Source organism: Ambystoma mexicanum, chromosome 3q (assembly GCF_040938575.1).
Source record: "Ambystoma mexicanum isolate Mex_15411 chromosome 3q, UKY_AmexF1_1, whole genome shotgun sequence".
Lineage (NCBI taxonomy): Eukaryota > Metazoa > Chordata > Amphibia > Caudata > Ambystomatidae > Ambystoma > Ambystoma mexicanum.
Genome location: NC_090926.1, coordinates 970,369,736 through 970,392,381, shown reverse-complemented (window position 1 = coordinate 970,392,381; position 22,646 = coordinate 970,369,736).

Below are 22,646 nucleotides of genomic sequence, written 5' to 3'. Positions count from 1 at the left end.
CATGGCTGCTTGGTGAGTATGAATGCCACTGCACATGCATGCATGTCAGATACTGAGCAAGGTCACAACCCCACCAATGATACCAATCACCACCTCCACAGGGGACAGTGCCTACCCTCTCAGCCCCCACATGATGACGCCAATTCCGAACCCCACCACGCCACCCCAAGATATAACGCAGCCCACATTACAACCCGGGGCATAGTGGAGCGCACATTCGGAGTGCTGAAGTCACGCTTTCGCTCCCTTGACCGTTCTGGCGGGCAGCTGTTGTACGCTCCCCCAGTAGTGTGCAGGATCATAGTGGCAGCATGTGTCCTGCACAACGTTGCAACACGCCGGGGCCTGGCCGTGGACATGGTGGTGCCCCCCCATCCCCAACCACATGCACAGCCGCTGCGCATGGGAGGGGAAAGGGCACGGGGGGAGGCAGCCCGTACACAGCTAGTGGCTAATTACTTCACATAGAAATCACACCCCTGTGGAGTGCACACTGCCCTGGCACATTCCATCTGACAATCAATGATGACTCCACCTGACACTGATCCTGAATGTCTGGAGAAAGAACCGTGAAAACCATATCAGCCTGAGATTGTTCACCTGGAAGTGTCACAATGTGTGCATCCCTACCCACACTGACACCACCAATGCAGTTTTGTGAAGTTACACATTCAAGCAGCTAAAATGAATACCCACTTGCAAAATGCAACAAGAGGACAGTGCCATGTCAGCCAGCCCAACCCCAGCACCGCCACACGACACACCGTGCCATGTCATGCTATTTGCAGGTAAACAAAGTAATCCCCACAACATGACACTAGTGTCACAATGTACAGTGTCCCTATTAGAAACTTGCAACACCTGAAATGCTCACAGTAATGCCGGACCAACAACAAACTTGAGCACGTACTATCATTAACATGACATCACTAATGTTTAATATTAGTAGTCTCACCACCTGGAAATGCCTGCACTCCCACCACTACCAACTCTGCAGTGTTGGCGCCATGTAGAGTTGTAGGTGCACTGCTGCCAACATGGACCACATCTCCAGACTAGAGGTCCTTGTGTAGACATGAGGAAGTGACCTGCAAATTGGGAGGTAGACACAGAAGATGAGTTACACATCAATGCAACATGCAGTGTACAACACAAAAGCAATATGCACTAGGAATGTATACACAGTATTGACTACAGACTAACCACATAGCTCATGGGAGTCCAACGTCACTGTGTAATTCACTGTCACTTGGGCACACCCTTTGCAAGCCCATGGAAACGGGAAGCAGGAGGGGTGTGTGTGACTCAAACCCAAGCATCTGAACCAAATACATTACAAGCCTGCATGTGCCCAGCCACAATGCAGCGTATGCCCACAGGAACCACGGAAGCCAACAAATCGTCCCAAAAAAATTGGGAATAAAAGAAATAAAAATAAAAATAAAAATAAAAATAAAAAAAAATAAAAAATGGCCATTGAAGGGCCCGGGGGGGGGGGGGGGTTGGGGAGGCCACCCAGGAGGTCCGAGGACAGGATGCACACCACAACCCACCTGCGTGGATCCTGGGAAAAAAAACACCTCCATGGGCTCATGGCCCACACGGCTACCCTATTGTGGGAGTATCACTGCTGTCGCTATTATCACCCTGTGCAGCTGCATCCGGAGGTGGTTGCACTATGGGAGGCAGCCCACGCAAGGCCCTAGTCTGCTCCTCCATGGCTGCAAGCATGCGGGTGTGGTAGGTCTGGTTCTGGAGGATGAGTGTGCGGAGGTCCCCATGCAACAACTCACGGGATGCCTGGACCTCCGCCCTCGTTGCCTGCATCTCAGCTGAGAGCGTACGGGTGAGACACTCCAGCTGCTGTTCTGTCCTTTGGTGTGTTGCAGCCTCAAGCTCAACAAGAGTCGTCCTGAGGTGAAGGAGCTCCTGACTCAGGGCTTCCCTGTGGCCCTGGGACTCAATGGAGATGGCCTCCTGCAGAGTCGCCAGTGCCGCCCGCCTGTCCCTGTTGGACCCCAACATGTCCTCCCTGTGTGACTGGCAGATGGAGTCGGTTGCCTGCTCTAGTCGCTCCATCAGCCTTTCAGGGGGGACAATGGAAGTGGCCACCCTATCCATGGCCTGAGCCATCATCTCGGATGATGCTGCCTGTTGGGTTGCCATACCGTAAATGGATTGCTCCCATGCAGTATTGCCAGGTGGCGTACGGCCACCACGTCGGTGGGCACCACACCTGTCTGGGGCAAGGCGAACTGCGCCTTGCTGTGCCGGCACTGCCTGAGGCTGCAGGACTGCATTCCCCCTCTGATCTGCTGGCCCAGGAACAGGATCAGATGTCGCGGAGTGTGACCCTGCATCCGTAACCACCAAAGGCGTAGCTGCCAACACTGACATCCCCATTGAGGGTTCTGACCCTGGTGCAGATGGGTGAGACAGAACAGAATCCCTCCCTGGAACACTCACCTGCGACGGCACGTAGGTCTCATCCGAATCAACACCTGAGTACAGCTCGGGGGAGGTGCAGCCAGAGACACCCCTTGAGAGCAGGACCTGCAGCACTTGTGGGTTCTCACCCACCACCACACCACGTCCCTCACTGGTGGTTGGTCGGCCCTCGGACCCCTCCTGGGTCTGCACCATCTCCACAACCCCAGCAGTATCAGGTGCGTCTTCCCCTGCAAAGACATAAAACAAAGAAATGGAAACAGGCATTAGCACCGTGGCACACAATGAGGGCTGAGAAGCAAGAGAACCAGTACTTGTTTGACACATGTCCCACATGACTAAAACCCTCCCATGCATGCACCCTCACTGCGTATGAAGGGCAGGCAAATGGCACACACTGATGACACCAAGATGGAAGATGAACACATTTTCTGCATGCTGCCTCACAGTGGCATCACACATTGGCCTGTGATTGGAAGGTGAAACACACATGCCATCACACAGATGGCATGTACCATTGCTATTGAGTGAAGATGGAGAGGAGGGCAGCACCTATTCATTCAGTCCAGTTCCCGCATGTAATAGCTTTTCTAATTCAAACAGGTCAGATTCTTCACCTGGAGCTGCCAGTCCGAAATCGTGCAATTGCACAGGGACATGTTTGAACAAATGATATCCAGGTAACAAAGTCACTCCACTTTACCATAGCCATGTCAGACATGTGACTAGAGGACTGCGACATGCCTAGTAAAAGTGGTGGAATGCAAACAATCTGACTAAATGAACAGTGGAAAATTAAGCAACAATGTTGTGGCAAGGTGACACTTCAAGGGCAACTGGCGTGCAGTTGGGCTAGATGTCTACTGTTGGCAGAAGGGATACTGCTATGGCCAAATGCAGCTGCGCAGGATGTATTGCATGAAGCACATGGCTGACCCATACGACTCAGGCGCACACACGCTCACCTGTCACACAAACAGAAGCCCTCACACACACCATGCACATGGATGACACACACATGCATGTGCACTCACCGGACAATGCCTCGTAATCAGCCAAATCTCCCACGCCTTGGATCTGTTCCTCCATGACGTAGGTCCCAGCGACCGACTCATGTGGAGTGAGTTCCATGTCTACTACTGGAGACCCACCTCCAGTCACTAGAGTTGCGGCATGACTTGAGGCCAGCTTACTCTTTGCCCTGCGCTTTCGGTCATTCCAGCGCTTATAGCAATCATTGGCTGTGCGCCTCACGATTCCAAGGGCACTTACGATGTCCGCAACGGTCTGCCAGTGTGCCTGGCGTTGTGCAGGTGTTGTCTTGGATCCTGCAACAATGACCATCTCGTTGTCATGTGTGGACACATACTCGACAAGTGCATTCAGTTCGTCATCCGTGAAGCTGGGCTTCCTGGACGGGCCAGACTGTGTAGCCGTGTCTGGGGCATCAGCCTGTGCCGGACGAGCACTCTTCCTCTTCCGCTTGGAAGGTGGTGGTGATCCTGAGTGTCCTGCACCGCTCTGGACACTAGGGGCAGGAGCCCTGGTGGACTCTGTATCAGGAGTGTGGGATTGCACACTCAGCATGGGAGTTGGTGCAGGCATTGGCTCTAGTGTGATGGTGTCAGGGGGAATGTCAGCAGCATGGACTAGGACCGACACTGTCCGGGCTGGGTGTGTGAGGGCTGGGGTGGATGGAGCCGCAGCTGCCCCTGCAGCCTCTCCGCCCTGCCTACTTGGTGCAGCAGATGACCTTGCTGCCCCAGATGCACGTGGCATGGTGACATCAACGTGCACCAGCACACGTGTCATAGGCCTGCTGACCTGGAAGTCAGCCATGGAGTCAGCCAGGTCTGGTGCCACAATGGGCTGGTCCAACAAGGGCTGAGCATGGATGGTGTCAGTCACATCAGCCTCAACGGGAGGGGGGTGGGGGGATTATGGGTGCCCTTGACTGGTCCTCCACACATGGGGGGACAGGCTCACCCTGAAAGTAACGACCACGTCCCCTACCGGATCCACCACGGCCACCACTTGTGGCTCTTCCACCTTTGCCACCCTTACGGAATCCTCGCCTCCCAGCCATGGCACTGATGTTAATGTGTGTATGGGAGTGGCTGTAAAATATTTTCCTGGGAAATTGGGGGTCAAAGGGGTTGGGTACCAGATGGTAATTGTACCCTAGTGCTCTTGCAAGGCTGATTGTAACCCCTGGGGAAAGATGACGGGTCACGCTACGCACAGGAGCCCCAAAAAAGGGAGATGACGTGCACGCAACCCCTCCTAGACCACGTGTGCAGAAAGAAAAACCTGCACTACGCTGTGGCACCCAGTAACACAAGAATGAACGTATGCGTGTCACACGCAGCCTACAATGACCTCTGAAGGGGTAGGCTACACACGGGGCAAGCACAGATGTTAGATACGTGCGTGACTCACCGTCTGCCAGGTAAAAGAGCGTGAAAAAGGAGCGCGTTTGGTTGGCAACACCCCCGCCAAAAGAAGATTTGTACGCTGTCTGAGGAGACAGGACAACAGTAGAAGGGAACACTGTTTGAGGGAACAGGCCCAGGTAAACCAGTAAAAGAGAAAAAAGAGAAAAATCTGTCAGAGGTAACAGGGAATACGAACTTGAAACGCCGTGAAGTAAATCGCGTGTGAACCGACAAGAAGTACAGAATTCACCCACTCGCTCTCCACGAAAAGCACGTACAAGGAAATGGTGTTCTACGCGTACCTTTTATACAGGCCCACACGTCCAGCGTCACTTACGCGGCGTGTACGCGCTAGGGCCATTTCTACCAATTACACGCTTTGTCACTTATGCGTGTAGGGCCATTTCCACCAATTACATGCTTTGTGACTTATGCGTGTAGGGACATTTCCACCAATTACACGCTTTGTCACTTCTGCGTGTAGGGCCATTTCCACCAATCACACGCGATGACACTCTGACGTGCAGTCTTTCCACGTGTGCTCTGTCATCACGTGCTGTGTGGGAAACACCCTTGCAGGTCACGTCACAGACGCGCTTACGCGCTGAGGGCCTTTGGTCCAATAGAATCGCGTATGCGTGCTGACGCGCTTAAGCGCTAAGGGCCTTTCCTCAGTTTTCACCCTGACGTGCAGGATTTTCACGTGCCAAATCACTCCGTACCAAGCTGGCCACGCGTAAGCACACGGAAGACCACGCTCCTGCCCAGAAGGCCGAACTACTGCCCCCCAGAGCCCCGAGCACGCTCCCACCTGCCATCTGCTGCTGCCTGACTGCCTGCTGCCCACGTGCACTGCCATTTGCTGCCTGCACATCAGCCAGGGGTGCTGTTGCTGTGACCACCCCTGCTGGAACCGAAGACTCCCGACTGGAATTCCATCACTCCACAGCCCAGCCCCAGGACCCAGTTGCCCACCCACTCCTGCCTCTGGGGTTGTCATGTCGGGTCAAACACCATCTGTGACCACTGACAACCCCCGGCCAGAGAGGCAGAGGGGCACCAGCTTCAGTGCCACCGAAGTTGGTGTCCTGGTGGAGCAAGTCCTGGGGCAGTATGATGCCCTCTTCGGAAGTTCCCGCGCCGACAAGGAAGGACGGACTCGGATCTGGACTGACATTGTGACTGCCATCAACGCGGAGGGGGTGGCAGTCCAGGACGTACAACATGTCAGGAAGCGCTGGGAGGACATCAGGTCCAGGACCCTGAACAAGGCCCAGCGCCTCTTGAAGGCAGCGGATGCCAAGGGGCGCCGGGGCCACTTGTCGGAAGAACAGATGGGGGTCCTGGAACGCATATCCCCAGCGCTCCACGTCCAGGTCCTAGAGAAGCAGACCCGTCTGGAGTCGAGCGGTGAGTGTACATGCATCCTGATTGTGAGCAGTGCGTGTCGTGATTATTCGGCATTGTGCCGGTTGCACATCTGTTTGTATGGGGTCGAGTATGGGTGGGGGTGTACAGGGCGTTGGGGCTGACACATGCGAGGGCTGTAATGTGTAAGACATGGATGGTGCTTGTGTGTGTGGGCTTGCATGGCAAATGCAGTTGTGCGTGCACACATGTTTGGATGAATGTGTATGTAAGTAGACATGTCCGTGATGTCAGGCATGTATGTTGTTTTCGGCTGCATGTATGAGCACTGTGTACATGTGCATGTGTGTGTATTTGACAAGGGTGCAACAGTGATGCAACATGGATGCATGTGACAGCGGTATGTGGAAGCCTGATTGGGAGATGTGACATGGATGCCCGTCTGAACAGTGCGACACTTGGCAGAGGTGTAGACATGCATGCAAGTGTGGTGGTGTGTGTACATGTATGGTGCACTTCCTGTGTTGCATGTGATGTCTGGCTCCCCTTTGGCTGCTGATGCTGTTGTATGTGTATGGATGGTGGTGGCAGTTGCGATATGGCTGTGGTATGGCTCATGTTTGCATGGGTTCATTAGCTGCATGAACATTGGGGGTGTAACATGTGATTTCCATTTCCATGTGGGTGAATGGGTTACTTGGTAGGGCTTTTTGGCTGTGGAGGCTGACCATTACGCACATGATTGGGAATTGTGAGGACCTGGTGGGGGCTGCCCATGGTGGCAGGGGGGTGGGGGTGGTGGGAGACATGAGTGGGGGCCTGGTGGAGGCTGCCCCTGCACTGCCGGGGGGTGGGGGTGGTGGGAGACATGAGTGGGTGCCTGGTGGAGGGTGACCCTGGATGCTGGGGGGTGGGGGTGCAGGGGGACATGAGTGGGGGCCTGGTGGAGGGTGGCCATGGTGGCAGGGGGGTGGGGGTGGTGGGAGACATGAGTGGGGGCCTGGTGGAGGCTGCCCCTGCACTGCTGGGGGGTGGGGGTGGTGGGAGACATGAGTGGGGGCCTGGTGGAGGCTGCCCCTGCACTGCCGGGGGGTGGGGGTGGTGGGAGACATGAGTGGGGGCCTGGTGGAGGCTGCCCCTGCACTGCCGGGGGGTGGGGGTGGTGGGAGACATGAGTGGGGGCCTGGTGGAGGGTTACCCTGGATGCTGGGGGATGGGGGTGGTGGGAGACATGAGTGGGGGCCTGGTGGAGGGTGACCCTGGATGCTGGCGGGTGGGGATGGTGGGAGACATGAGTGGGTGCCTGGTGGAGGGTGACCCTGGATGCTGGGGGGTGGGGGTTCAGGGGGACATGAGTGGGGGCCTGGTGGAGGCTGCCCCTGCACTGCCGGGGGGTGGGGGTGGTGGGAGACATGAGTGGGGGCCTGGTGGAGGGTGACCCTGGATGCTGGGGGATGGGGGTGGTGGGAGACATGAGTGGGGGCCTGGTGGAGGGTGACCCTGGATGCTGGGGGGTGGGGATGTTGGGAGACATGAGTGGGTGCCTAGTGTAGGGTGACCCTGGATGCTTGGGGGTGGGGGTGCAGGGGGTCATGAGTGGGGGCTTGGTGGAGGGTGCCCATGGTGGCAGGGGGGTGGGGGTGCAGGGGGACATGAGTGGGGGCCTGCTGGAGGCTGCCCCTTGTGGCTGGGGGGTGGGTGTGGTGGGAGACATGAGTGGGGGCCTGGTGGAGTCTGCCCATGGTGGCAGGGGGGTGGGGGTGGTGGGAGACATGAGTGGGGGCCTGGTGGAGGCTGCCCCTGCACTGCCGGGGGGTGGGGGTGGTGGGAGACATGAGTGGGTGCCTGGTGGAGGGTGACCCTGGATGCTGGGGGGTGGGGGTGCAGGGGGACATGAGTGGGGGCCTGGTGGAGGCTGCCCCTGCACTGCCGGGGGGTGGGGGTGGTGGGAGACATGAGTGGGTGCCTGGTGGAGGGTGACCTTGGATGCTGGGGGGTGGGGGTGCAGGGGGACATGAGTGGGGGCCTGGTGGAGGGTGGCCATGGTGGCAGGGGGGTGGGGGTGGTGGGAGACATGAGTGGGGGCCTGGTGGAGGCTGCCCCTGCACTGCTGGGGGGTGGGGGTGGTGGGAGACATGAGTGGGGGCCTGGTGGAGGCTGCCCCTGCACTGCCGGGGGGTGGGGGTGGTAGGAGACATGAGTGGGGGCCTGGTGGAGGCTGCCCCTGCACTGCCGGGGGGTGGGGGTGGTGGGAGACATGAGTGGGGGCCTGGTTGAGGGTGACCCTGGATGCTGGGGGGTGGGGGTGGTGGGAGACATGAGTGGGGGCCTGGTGGAGGGTGACCCTGGATGCTGGGGGGTGGGGGTGGTGGGAGACATGAGTGGGTGCCTGGTGGAGGGTGACCCTGGATGCTGGGGGGTGGGGGTTCAGGGGGACATGAGTGGGGGCCTGGTGGAGGCTGCCCCTGCACAGCTGGGGGGTGGGGGTGGTGGGAGACATGAGTGGGTGCCTGGTGGAGGGTGACCCTGGATGCTGGGGGGTGGGGGTGCAGGGGGACATGAGTGGGGGCCTGTGGAGGGTGGCCATGGTGGCAGGGGGGTGGGGGTGGTGGGAGACATGGGTGGGGCCTGGTGGGGGCTGCCCCTGGTGGCTGGGGGGTGGGGGTGGTGGGAGACATGAGTGGGGGCCTGGTGGAGGCTGCCCCTGCACTGCCGGGAGGTGGGGGTGGTGGGAGACATGAGTGGGTGCCTGGTGGAGGGTGACCCTGGATGCTGGGGGGTGGGGGTGCAGGGGGACATGAGTGGGGGCCTGGTGGAGGGTGGCCATGGTGGCAGGGGGGTGGGGGTGGTGGGAGACATGAGTGGGGGCCTGGTGGAGGCTGCCCCTGCACTGCTGGGGGGTGGGGGTGGTGGGAGACATGAGTGGGGGCCTGGTGGAGGCTGCCCCTGCACTGCCGGGGGGTGGGGGTGGTGGGAGACATGAGTGAGGGCCTGGTGGAGGCTGCCCCTGCACTGCCGGGGGGTGGGGGTGGTGGGAGACATGAGTGGGGGCCTGGTGGAGGCTGCCCCTGCGCTGCCGGGGGGTGGGGGTGCAGGGGAACATGAGTGGGGGCCTGGTGGAGGGTGACCCTGGATGCTGGGGGGTGGGGGTGGTGGGAGACATGAGTGGGTGCCTGGTGGAGGGTGACCCTGGATGCTGGGGGGTGGGGGTGGTGGGAGACATGAGTGGGTGCCTGGTGGAGGGTGACCCTGGATGCTGGGGGGTGGGGGTTCAGGGGGACATGAGAGGGGGCCTGGTGGAGGCTGCCCCTGCACAGCTGGGGGGTGGGGGTGGTGGGAGACATGAGTGGGTGCCTGGTGGAGGGTGACCCTGGATGCTGGGGGGTGGGGGTGCAGGGGGACATGAGTGGGGGCCTGGTGGAGGGTGGCCATGGTGGCAGGGGGGTGGGGGTGGTGGGAGACATGGGTGGGGGCCTGGTGGGGGATGCCCCTGGTGGCTGGGGGTGGGGGTGGTGGGAGACATGAGTGGGGGCCTGGTGGAGGATGCCCATGGTGGCAGGGGGGTGGGGGTGCAGGGGGACATGAGTGGGGGCCTGCTGGAGGCTGCCCCTGGTGGCTGGGGGTGGGGGTGGTGGGAGACATGAGTGGGGGCCTGGTGGAGGGTGACCCTGGATGCTGGGGAGTGGGGGTGCAGGGGGACATGAGTGGGGGCCTGGTGGAGGGTGGCCATGGTGGCAGGGGGGTGGGGGTGGTGGGAGACATGAGTGGGGGCCTGGTGGAGGATGCCCATGGTGGCAGGGGGGTGGGAGTGCAGGGGGGCATGAGTGGGGGCCTGCGGGAGGCTGCTCCTGTTGACTGGGGGGTGGGGGTGGTGGGAGACATGAGTGGGGGCCTGGTGGAGTCTGCCCATGGTGGCAGGGGGGTGGGGGTGGTGGGAGACATGAGTGGGGGCCTGGTGGAGGCTGCCCCTGCACTGCCGGGGGTGGGGGTGGTGGGAGACATGAGTGGGTGCCTGGTGGAGGGTGACCCTGGATGCTGGGGGGTGGGGGTGCAGGGGGACATGAGCGGGGGCCTGGTGGAGGGTGGCCATGGTGGCTGGGGGGTGGGGGTGGTGGGAGACATGAGTGGGGGCCTGGTGGAAGCTGCCCCTGCACTGCTGGGGGGTGGGGGTGGTGGGAGACATGAGTGGGGGCCTGGTGGAGGCTGCCCCTGCACTGCCGGGGGGTGGGGGTGGTGGGAGACATGAGTGGGGGCCTGGTGGAGGCTGCACCTGCACTGCCGGGGGGTGGGGGTGGTGGGAGACATGAGTGGGGGCCTGGTGGAGGCTGCCCCTGCACTGCTGGGGTGTGGGGGTGCAGAGGGTCATGAGTGGGGGCCTGGTGGAGGGTGACCCTGGATGCTGGGGGGTGGGGGTGGTGGGAGACATGAGTGGGGGCCTGGTGGAGGGTGACCCTGGATGCTGGGGGGTGGGGGTGGTGGGAGACATGAGTGGGTGCCTGGTGGAGGGTGTCCCTGGATGCTGGGGGGTGGGGGTGCAGGGGGACATGTGTGGGGGGCTGGTGGAGGCTGCCCCTGCACTGCCGGGGGGTGGGGGTGGTGGGAGACATGAGTGGGGGCCTGGTGGAGGCTGCCCCTGCACTTCTGGGGGTTGGGGTAGTGCGATACATGAGTGGGGGCCTGGTGGAGGCTGCCCCTGCACTGCCGGGGGTGGGGGTGCAGGGGGACATGAGTCGGGGCCTGGTGGAGGATGCCCATGGTGGCAGGGGGGTGGGGGTGGTGGGAGACATGAGTGGGGGCCTGGTGGAGGGTGACCCTGGATGCTGGGGGGTGGGGGTGCAGGGGGACATGAGTGGGGGCCTGCTGGAGGCTGCCCCTGGTGGCTGGGGGGTGGGGGTGGTGGGAGACATGAGTGGGGGCCTGGTGGAGGATGCCCATGGTGGCAGGGTGGTGGGGTGCAGGGGGACATGAGTGGGGGCCTGCTGGAGGCTGCCCCTGGTGGCTGGGGGGTGGGGGTGGTTTCAGACATGAGTGGGGGCCTAGTGGAGTCTGCCCATGGTGGCAGGGGGGTGGGGGTGGTGAGAGACATGAGTGGGGGCCTGGTGGAGGCTGACCCTGGATGCTGGGGGGTTGGGGTGGTGGGAGACATGAGTGGGTGGCTGGTGGAGGGTGACCCTGGATGCTGGGGGGTGGGGGTCCAGGGGGACATGAGTGGGGGCCTGGTGGAGGGTGGCCATGGTGGCAGGGGGGTGGGGGTGGTGGGAGACATGGGTGGGGGCCTGGTGGGGGCTGCCCCTGGTGGCTGGGGGGTGGGAGTGGTGGGAGACATGAGTGGGGGCCTGGTGGAGGATGCCCATGGTGGCAGGGGGGTGGGGGTGCAGGGGGACATGAGTGGGGGCCTGCTGGAGGCTGCCCCTGGTGGCTGGGGGGTGGGGGTGGTGGGAGACCTGAGTGGGGGCCTGGTGGAGGGTGACCCTGGATGCTGGGGGGTGGGGGTGCAGGGGGACATGAGTGGCGGCCTGGTGGAGGGTGGCCATGGTGGCAGGGGGGTGGGGGTGGTGGGAGACATGAGTGGGGGCCTGGTGGAGGATGCCCATGGTGGCAGGGGGTGGGGGTGCAGGGGGACATGAGTGGGGGCCTGCTGGAGGCTGCCCCTTGTGGCTGGGGGGTGGGGGTGGTGGGAGACATGAGTGGGTGCCTGGTGGAGTCTGCCCATGCTGGCAGGGGGGTGGGGGTGGTGGGAGACATGAGTGGGGGCCTGGTGGAGGCTGCCCCTGCACTGCCGGGGGGTGGGGGTGGTGGGAGACATGAGTGGGTGCCTGGTGGAGGGTGACCCTGGATGCTGGGGGGTGGGGGTGCAGGGGGACATGTGTGGGGGCCTGGTGGAGGGTGGCCATGGTGGCAGGGGGGTGGGGGTGGTGGGAGACATGAGTGGGGGCCTGGTGGAGGCTGCCCCTGCACTGCTGGTGGGTGGGGGTGGTGGGAGACATGAGTGGGGGCCTGGTGGAGGCTGCCCCTGCACTGCCGGGGGGTGGGGGTGGTGGGAGACATGAGTGGGGGCCTGGTGGAGGCTGCCCCTGCACTGCCGGGGGGTGGGGGTGGTGGGAGACATGAGTGGGGGCCTGGTGGAGGCTGCCCCTGCACTGCCGGGGGTGGGGGTGGTGGGAGACATGAGTGGGGGCCTGGTGGAGGCTGCCCCTGCACTGCTGGGGGTTGGGGGTGGTGGGAGACATGAGTGGGGGCCTGGTGGAGGCTGCCCCTGCACTGCTGGGGGGTGGGGGTGGTGGGAGACATGAGTGGGGGCCTGGTGGAGGCTGCCCCTGCACTGCCGGGGGGTGGGGGTGCAGGGGGACATGAGTGGGGGCCTGGTGGAGGGTGACCCTGGATGCTGGGGGGTGGGGGTGGTGGGAGACATGAGTGGGGGCCTTGTGGAGGGTGACCCTGGATGCTGGGGGGTGGGGGTGGTGGGAGACATGAGTGGGTGCCTGGTGGAGGGTGACCCTGGATGCTGGGGGGTGGGGGTGCAGGGGGACATGAGTGGGGGCCTGGTGGAGGGTGGCCATGGTGGCAGGGGGGTGGGGGTGGTGGGAGACATGAGTGGGGGCCTGGTGGAGGCTGCCCCTGCACTGCTGGGGGGTGGGGGTGGTGGGAGACATGCATTGTTGATCAGTAGTGCAAGGTGACATGTGGGTTGGCTGGTGGGCATGCCCATGGTGGATGGGCTGCCTGTGGGACATGGGCAGGGGTGCAGGGTAGTCCCCCGTGGTGTGGGCTGCCTGCAGGGGCCGTGGAGGTTGTGGAGCGTACACCTGGGAGGACCCACACGGCCAATTCACGTGTAGTACTCCCCAGAACCCCTGAAATACACATTCCCTGCTGGTATCGCGTGTGCAACTTCCCGCGCACCCCTGAAATACACGTGCCCTGCTCGCACTGGTACAATCGCGTGTGGAACTTCCCGCGCACCCCTGAAATACACGTACCCTGCTCGCACTGGGCCAATCGCGTGTGTAACTTCCCGCGCACCCCTCAAATACACGTACCCTGATGAAATCGCGTGTGGAACTTCCCGCGCACCCCTGGAATACACGTACCCTGCTCGCACTATCCCGTTCGCGTGTGTAACTTCCCGCGCACCCCTGAAATACACGTACCCTGATGGAATCGCGTGTGGAACTTCCCGCGCACCCATGTAATACACGTACCCTGCTCGCACTAGCCCATTCGCCTGTGGAACTTCCCACGCACCCCTGAAATGCACGTACCCTGCAGAAATCGCGTGTGGAACTTGCCGCGCACCCCCGAAATACACGTACCCTGCTGAAATCGCGTGTGCAACTTCCCGCGCACCCCTGAAATTCACGTACCCTGCTTGCACGGGGCCAGTCGCGTGTGGAACTTCCTGCGCACCCCTGCAATACACCTTCCCCGCTTGGCATTTGCTGTTTGCCAGCCCGGTGAACTGGTCCAGGGTTAGCGCAGCCCTTTGCGATGATTTAGCGATTTGGATGGCTTTTCCTTACGCGAGGGCGTTCTTGGGGGCGTTACTGGCGCTGCTGCAGGGTCGCTGCGATTCTCTGCGCCACGGCTGGTGTGGAAGCCTGAAATCCATGAATACGCTGTGCGCGGAAATCGGTTTTAGCGCACGTGCCTGGCGCAGTCAATCGCACGCGGACACTCTGCTCCAGCCGCTTGCGACTTTTTTCTGTGAAATTCTATGAATTACCCTGAATGTCTACCTGGCAATTGTGGTCGGCTATCCGGTCAAGGATACGGCCTTAGTTATGTGTGGGAGCGCTTATTTGAAAAGTGTCCGCGGATCGGACATAGATAACACTAATTTTTTGTGACCTACTCTTTTGTCATTGTTTAAAAAACTACTTGATGGATTTTCACCAAAATTTACAAAAGCATGCTTTCGAGACCAAGACGCTGCTCCTGCCGCATATTTGGTGAAAATCCATCCAGCGGTTTGGGCTGTAGGTGTGAGCAAAGATTTTTCCCCATTCAGTCTATGGGAAAAAAAGAAGTTTTGGGACATCCCATATAACTTTGCCCCACCTGGACAAAACCTCACCAAACTTGGCAAAAAAATTCAGAGTGGGCCAAACACTTTTTTTTTACAAAGTTTGGTGTGGATTCGCATCTCCTATGGGATTAGCAACTTAACCATAACTACCGTGGCTGTGTGATATATTTAAATTTTACAAGAATATAGATATATACAGGATCACAGAGTGATTGCAGTTATTGAATCTTTGTGCCTAAGATGGAGGTAGCGAAGGCGAGCATGTGTGGCAATGGGTTAGTGATCATTGTGGCCTAGCCAGTTGCAGGTATTGCGCCTGCAGCTGTTATATGATTGCTCCCTTCTTAGCTCGACTGGTAGAGCATTCCAGTGCTGGGCTGCTTTTACGGGGAAGCTGTTGCCACCTGTTTTTAGTAGGCGGAATCTGGGAGTTTGGATACAAAAGGAGTTAACTTTTCTGGTTGGTCGTGAGGATAGTTTCCTAATAATTCTTTCCTTCGGGTATGGTGGAGCTGCATTATTTAGGCATTTGAAGGTTAACCTAACCATTTTGAAAAGGATCCGATCTGTGATTTCTAGCCAGTTGTGATTTCTATGCCTTTCACTCCCTCCCTGTTGCCCTGTGGGTGCTTTAAAACACAATGTATTTGATGTATAAGCACCTTTCAAATGCACAATAAATAAATGATTTATACATTCTAGTGTGAAAGTGTGTATTCTGTTTTTGTTTTGTTTTCTCCCCATATTTTCCTAGGAGTTGTCTGAATTAAACATGTATATGTGTTTATTGTTTCTATGCAAACAAGTGGGTGGTGCCAACTTCCTTTTCCAGAAATTAGGCTGAGCATGTACAGAGGCAGGTGTGTGGCTGAAAGATACATTTGCTGTTGAGATCTTCCACTATTATCTGTGGCAAGTGAATGCAGGTGTCGGTTGGATTATGGGATAGGGGAAGGCAATGGAGAGGCGATGGAAGTATAACTGGTCCTAGATTTGCGGCAAGCTGCTGTATTAGTATAGTGAGAGTGGGGGAATGGTGGCTATACTAGGTACATGCACTGTTTGGGTGCCTTAGTGTTGGCCTGGGAGCTGGAATGCAGCCTCCAGGCTTAGGCTAGCTATAAATAACTCGAATCCACCCCACATTTCGTTTCTTATCTCGGTCCGGGTCTGCAATGTGGCCTCCAAATTTAGTTGTGAATTGCCAATTTTTCCCCATTTTTCTCCCGCCTTTCCACGCGTTGAAACGACTTAAGTGCTAGGTAGCTCATTATAAAACCCAAATACATTCATTAATAGGGGTTTAGGGGTGGGGGATACTTCAAATTGCAAGTCTCCTTAAATGTTGTACCCTTCCTCACGGGTCAGTTCCACTGATTCCAACAGAAGACGCAACACTACGATCGCCTGTCAGCAAACACACAACACTATATACATCTGTTGAGGCCCTGCACGCTGTCTGCTGCCTTGACATCTCCATTCCGCACTTGCAACGCCCTTCAGGAATGTCACTGGGGGACCGCTCTGTTGTCTCGGTTGCTCCGCGAGATGTTTATCGGCGCCATTTCTTCATTGTGCGTGTTCGCGTGTCACCTCGTCATTAGATCCGATCAGAACCAATCTCCCTGCCCGGCGTGATAAGGACGTGAAGTGGCGCCCGCTGGCAGGGAGACCATCGACATCAAAAGATGCTGTTGCTGGGCAGTGGAGGAGGGTCAAAGTCTTCTTTATAAATGCCAAACAAGTCAAAATACTTTTGTTGTTATACATATTTTGGGGACGTCCCTTGTGCTTGGACATTTGGGGGCCAGATTAACTTTTGCACTGTTGCTAAAAAGTGAGCCGCTGCTTTATGAATATAAAATAGAGCAAACAGATTTTGTCACAATCCATATTATCTAAAACATATTTGCACTTGTGCAAAACTTAACAGGCTTTTTTTTGCTCTATGTTTGCTGTTTAACATACAACAAAAAGGGTCCAAGACACTTGTTTTCCTATTACGCAGCAAACATCCTCTTCCAATTCCTGCCCCATTTCCTGATTAAAACATTTTTAGTTAAGCTAAACAACAAAATTGGCACTAAATCCATTTGCTCCACTTTTTTGCACAAGTACAAATCTTTGATAATCTGGCACGTCAGTGAATTCCACTTATATTCTCTCGCCAGCCTCAACCATCTGCTCATTGCACTCTCAGCAGTGCATCTCAAAATGCTGTGTCATCATAAGAATCCTCCCCTGAATTACTCATCAAACAGTGTGTCACAAATAACCAACAAAACTCAGTGCTCGACAGGAAATTGTGGATAAACAACTTAAAAGACAACTCAACGTGCCCCTGACCCAAACATCAGTGTGCAACCACTGTGTCACAAGTTCAATCCCAGAGAGTGCTGGGTCAGCTTTGCATCCTACTCTACCATTAAATAGCTTAATAATGCCACCTATTACTACAGTGCCTAGAAGTGTGAGGAATTTAGCATGCAGCTCTATACAGGACCGTGATCGTGTAATTTAATTACTCTGAGGTTGATTAGCACAGATGTGGGTAATAATAATTCATTTGATTGAAGCGCCTAGTGGCAAGGGGTGTTGGTTGGTTACTGCACATTGGTTGCATGAACATTGGTTGCAATTTGTATTGTGCATATTGCTGCATATATTTGTGGGGGTGGGTTTAGAGATGTAACTAAAGTATAGAGGCATGGGGGAGTTGCGGGTGTCTCCCTCACATATATATGCAGCAAAATGTAGCTGTAAAAAAAAAAAACATTCTACCAATTCTCCTGCGACCAAGTTGATTCGATGTAATGAACCCAAACCGAAGCAAGGCACTATGTTGATGCTCACTATTAAATTGCAATCATGACTTTTTGATGGATATAACATTGACTTTAAACCATGACAACTTTGGCCTTTGAAACACATCATTTTGCTAAAGCAATTTCACTGTACAGGCCAGCATTTACAGGCTGGATGTCAGAAGACACCTTTTATCATTGTCAAAAGTTTCAACTCTTTTTTTTATCTCCCTTCTCTTTACACCAAAAGAGGACTTTAAATCTATCTCATTGTGTGAAAACAAACAACAGAGGTGTCCTAAAATAGGAGAAACTCTAAAGGGCTACAAAGTGAACCTGTTGAGCCAGCATGGGTCTAAAACTAAATAAAATGATCCTCTAATCTAAGGGAGAGGCCTAATCCAGGACCAAATCCAGTAGAATGTACTGATGCCCACTAAATGGGTACTGCTTTTGCTCTGGTCCACTCCATCAAGTTGTATTGACCACTACAAGTCAATATCACAATAACTTCCTGCTCACCCCATTTAATCAACCATGAAAACGATAGTTTAACAATGTTCTCAGATTGGTAAACCATTGTGTAACCTCAACTTTGCAACAGTTTACACAATGTTTTACCAAAATGTAAACTACATGCAAAACCTTGTGTTTACAATGGTTTGCATGTTTGTAAACCATACCAAACCCATGGTTTGAAAGATTTACAAATATTTAGTAAACCATTAACAAAAGATTTACAACAGTTTACAACAATGTTGCACACCTTTTGTTTTAATGGTTCAAACACATGAGTAAACCTTTCAAACCATAATTTTTGTTAGGTTTACAAAAAAGCAAACATTGTAAATGCAAGGTATTGCATGAAGTTTACATTTTGGTAAAACATTGACAAACAAGTGTGAGAAACTTGAGGGACTTCTCACATTTACTCCCCTGGGATCCTCGGTGCAGGTGGCCAGGGAATGGCCATCACTTTTGGATCCTGCCCCTGGGGTTGGATAAGTGAAGGAGGACACCCTGGGGTGGATCCTTGGGGATTAGAGGTGAGATGCCCTTAGGTAAGATGCAGTATTCTACATCATCCTTTCAGGAGGGAACCCCTATTGATTGATTGATTGTTTATTTGTATAGCACCTATACACAATGTGTTTGAAAGTGCTTCAAGCCAAGGGAGAGAGAAAGGGAAAAATACAAAGACATTCCTACAAGGCCTTGAGACATTAAGAATGTGAAATTACTATCATACTGGGCCTGGCAACATTTCAGATAGTGCAAGAGCTATGATAAAGATAAGGTGGGGGGTAGGAGATGAGAACAGACAACCGACTATCGTACTAGGCCTGACGAGGCATTTCTGGTAGAGCCGGAGAATTGACAAGAAGTGCAAATCGGGGGGAGGAGGGAGGAGGAGAGGAACAAAACAAGCGCCTATCGTACTAGGCCTGACAACATGACAGGTAGTGCTAGAGGGGAGGGGGAGGAGCAAACAAGGAGGGAGGGGGAGGAAAACAAACAAGCTACTATCGTACTAGATGCGTAACTATTGAAGGGCTTTTTGGATGACACCTTACAGATGGTTCCTTGCGACCTGATAAACATTGGGTTGAAATATATTAGAGTTCTTGATTTTAGATTGAGTAAATATTTGGATACTTCGTAAACCAAAATTTACTATCGTACTAGGTCTGATGACATTTTGGATAGAGTAAGTGCAAATAATATAGTAAGGTGAGGGGGAGAGGGAAAAAGATAGGGAGAGGAAGAGAAGACTGAGAAACGGTGAGTGTGGTGAAAGAGAAGAAGAGGCAAGCAGGGTGGTGAAGTACAAGAGGCAAGCAAACAGGCATCACAAGCATACAGCGGGGGGAGCGTAGTACAACAGGCAGGCAAACTGAAATCACAAGCATACAGCAGGGAGGGAGTGTAGTACAACAGGCAGACAGACAGACATCACAAGCCTCAAGCCCAGGGATCGTATCTCTCCAGGACTGAAATCTCTGCACTGACTCCCAGTGGCTGCAAGGATTAAGTTCAAAATCATCTGCATTGTCCACAAGGCCTTCTGGGGCATGGGGCCTCAATACCTTCAACTCTCTCTTCCTAAATATATGCCTTCACAAGCTCTTCGCTCATCCGCCTCCAACTACCTCAGGGTCAGTTGCTTCTCCAAGCAACAAGTTAGTGGTAGATCTCTTTCTTCGGCTGGGACCGCCTTCTGGAACAGCCTCCCTGCCTCTCTGAAACTTGAGGAGAACCATCTCTGGTTCCGGGAAGCACCTGAAGACCTTCCTCTTTGCCTCTGCTTTCTCTCCTCCTCTCCCCTGCTGAACTCCTGGCTGAAACTGAAACTGCACTGGTCACCTGGCTGCCCTCTGTTCCGGGACCCAGGTCCTCTCCCAGTCACTTGCACACCTGCACTGTCCCCCTGGATACCGAAATGAATAAAGCAAGCAACAGTGCTTTTATTGAATACCGAAAAAAATGAAACAAGTACAATCACTTTACTGCATACTGAATTGAATAAAACTCACAAAGTTGCTTTTTTTGAACACAGAACTGAATGAAAGAAGCACATTTGCATCTGTTGATTGACACATTGAATGAATCAATCAAAGCAGCCTTTTTGGAATACCAAATGGAATGAAGGAAAAGATGTTTCATTTTTTGGACACTGAAGTGAATGAAATATACAAAGCTGAATCTTTTGAGTACTGAACTAAATGAAATAAGCAACACCTGCATCTATAAATCCCTGAATGAAACCGAAGAACAAACATTTCAAATAATGAATAACAAACTGAAAGTAATTATGAAATCAAGTTGAATTAAAGGCTCTGAGGGCAAAGCAGGAGTCAAGGTTGAGAACCATCTTGTATATTAAAGTTGCGGAGCTACATTGGTGGAACTACTTGTTTGGCTGACTTTTGAAATACTTAAGGAGACCTAAAAGTTCCTGGTGGTGTGACCTGTAATCGGTGGAGCAGGTGGTCTAAAATTACACCAGGACCAGTGAACTACAATCTGTGGAATAAATAACTGATGAAGGGTGAATCCAAAGTTCCTGGCTGCATGACCTGTAATGGGTGGACCGTGTGGTCTAAAACTGCGCCAAGACAAGAGAACCTCTATACGCTAACAAGGAAGTTTACTGTTGTGGTAAAAAGAAATCCACCATTGGTGTATACCAGACTTTTGGAAGGGCACCCTAAGTTGTAAAGGATTGTTGAAATGTGAAACCAAAGCTCCAAGAGACGTCTTGTGTGTGTCGCCTTTTTTGATATTGATCTTGAGGAAGGGAAACGCTGAGACATGTTGCTGTCATGAGGAACAGAGTTTGCTAGTCCTTATGGCATCACTGGATTGGTTCTACGATATGTACTACTCCTAAGATGACGCCTGCCAGTCGCTGCTGTGTTTCACATTTTCTGGATGCTGGCGTGTCTCAGGGTCTGCCCCCATCCATGGACACTGTTTTTCTGGCCTCTCAAATAGAAGCACTCTGCATTGCTCCATTTCCAAGTGAACGCTCCGTAAGCTTGCCTACTTTCTATCCTGTGTTTTCAAACTAATCAGGTCTGCCTTGACTGTTTTTCACTCTCCCTCTCCCTCTTACAGATGTCCCTCGTCAATATGTGGATCTCCCATTTGCTACAGTATCCTTCTATACACAGCGTCCTTCTGAGTATGAACGCTGCATTTCATCACCATAGCAATGGGCCTGAACTCGCTTTCACTTACAAGCATTGTTTCATTTCTTCACAGCCACTCGACTACACCACCCGGAATCTCTGCCCACTTATTCAGAACCCTTGACATACCAATTCTGTTCAGGGCAGAATTCGCCATATGACAGAAAATATTGCCGGTCTGTGGTCATCACTGAGACAGAGCAGGTAGGAAGATTCTCTTGCCATAGACGCCTCCCTTCTATCTTACCCTTTCTCACAGATTCTTCTTTCTGGCTCTCTCCAGGAATTTTATAACACCCATCCAGCGTGGTATTAGGAAAGCAGTCCTCTATTATTTCTCCGACATACATTCCTCTGGGTAATTCGCTCTGTTCTTATGTGTAGAACCTTTTTCCCACAAGTTATTACCCACCTCTTTGTCACAGCTTGAGTAATCTTCATTCTACTCTGTTTCAGTTTGGTGTTTAACGAATCTCCTGCAAGACATTGACGTGGATTCCGCCCCAGCGAAGGTCCTCCTGTGCCCAGCTGATAGGTCTGCAGAAGGATTCTAAAAGAACCGGAGGAGTTGATGCAGGGTTTTTTCCCCCAGAGGGTTTCCCTGAGAATCCTGTTCTCTCTGACCTATTGACTAGTTCAAGGGAATAGGATGACCAGGAGGATTCTCCTTTCCACATATTGCTGCTTCCGACTCACGTCAGTGCTAAACTCTGATTAATGATACTGCATGAAGTGCATGAAGTGCGGATTGGTAAGAGGTTCATTACAGTTGCACTAAACTTGCATATTGAACTTGGGAAAGGGCAACTTGATTTTGCAAAAGTGTGGACCTTTATTGCTTCAAAGAAAGAAGATTAACTGAACATTGTAGTGAACTTATTGACATTTGGGGAAAAGAAGCTGAAGATTATGCTTGATCTGGAAATAACTCAAATCTTATTTATGGAACACTGTTTAGTTTATGGCTGACATCTCAACACATTGTTTTGTATTAGTTGTGGGGGCAAGTATAGGTTTTGGACACAGACAGACCTTTCAGTTGGACATATTGGCACAGACCTTCCTTAGTCTCTATAGGTAGGGAAATCCCACCTTAGTATATGGCAAGTTAGGCCTTACTCCATCCTGACATTTTCATTAATAAAAGCTTTTGTTATATTTTGAATTTGTTGTCTGTGTATGATGCCAATCTCACACTCATTTAAATATTGTGTAAACGTAAGTAAACATTTAGGGCCTTATTCATGGAAGTGTTTTATAATGGCGCAATCCCATAGGAAAACATTCCATGAATCAGGCCCTAAATCTGTGAAATGTTGAAAGGAGTTTTGTAAACAGTTGCAAAGCTGAGGTTATTCAATAGTTTACAAATCTGACAACCTTGGCAAACTGTCGTTTTAATTAGAACGCAATGTTCTTTTTTGACTTTTAACTTAAAATTAACTGTACATTCATTTAAATATTGTGTAAACGTAAGTAAACATTAGGTTTGTGAAATGTTGAAAGGAGCTTTTTAAACAGTTGCAAAGCTGAGGTTATTCAATAGTTTACAAATCTGACAACATAGTCAAACTGTATTTTTAATTAGAACGCAATGTCCTTTTTTGACTTTTAACTTAAAATCCACTTTCAACATCATTCACATGCTAACAATATGCCGAGGTGACGGGGGGCAGACCTCTCATTTGTGTACTTCAGAGTACTCATAATCCTTAAAAAATATAGAAGGATTTCTATTGATATGAAAAAGGGTATTGAATGCAAAGGTTATGTGTTTATGGCGCTGCAGCACTCTCAGGTGTTACCAGAAGTGACGATTCACAGGATCTCATCACTTCTCCCATAGGGCAGCCCTTCCCTGTGAGACTAGGGA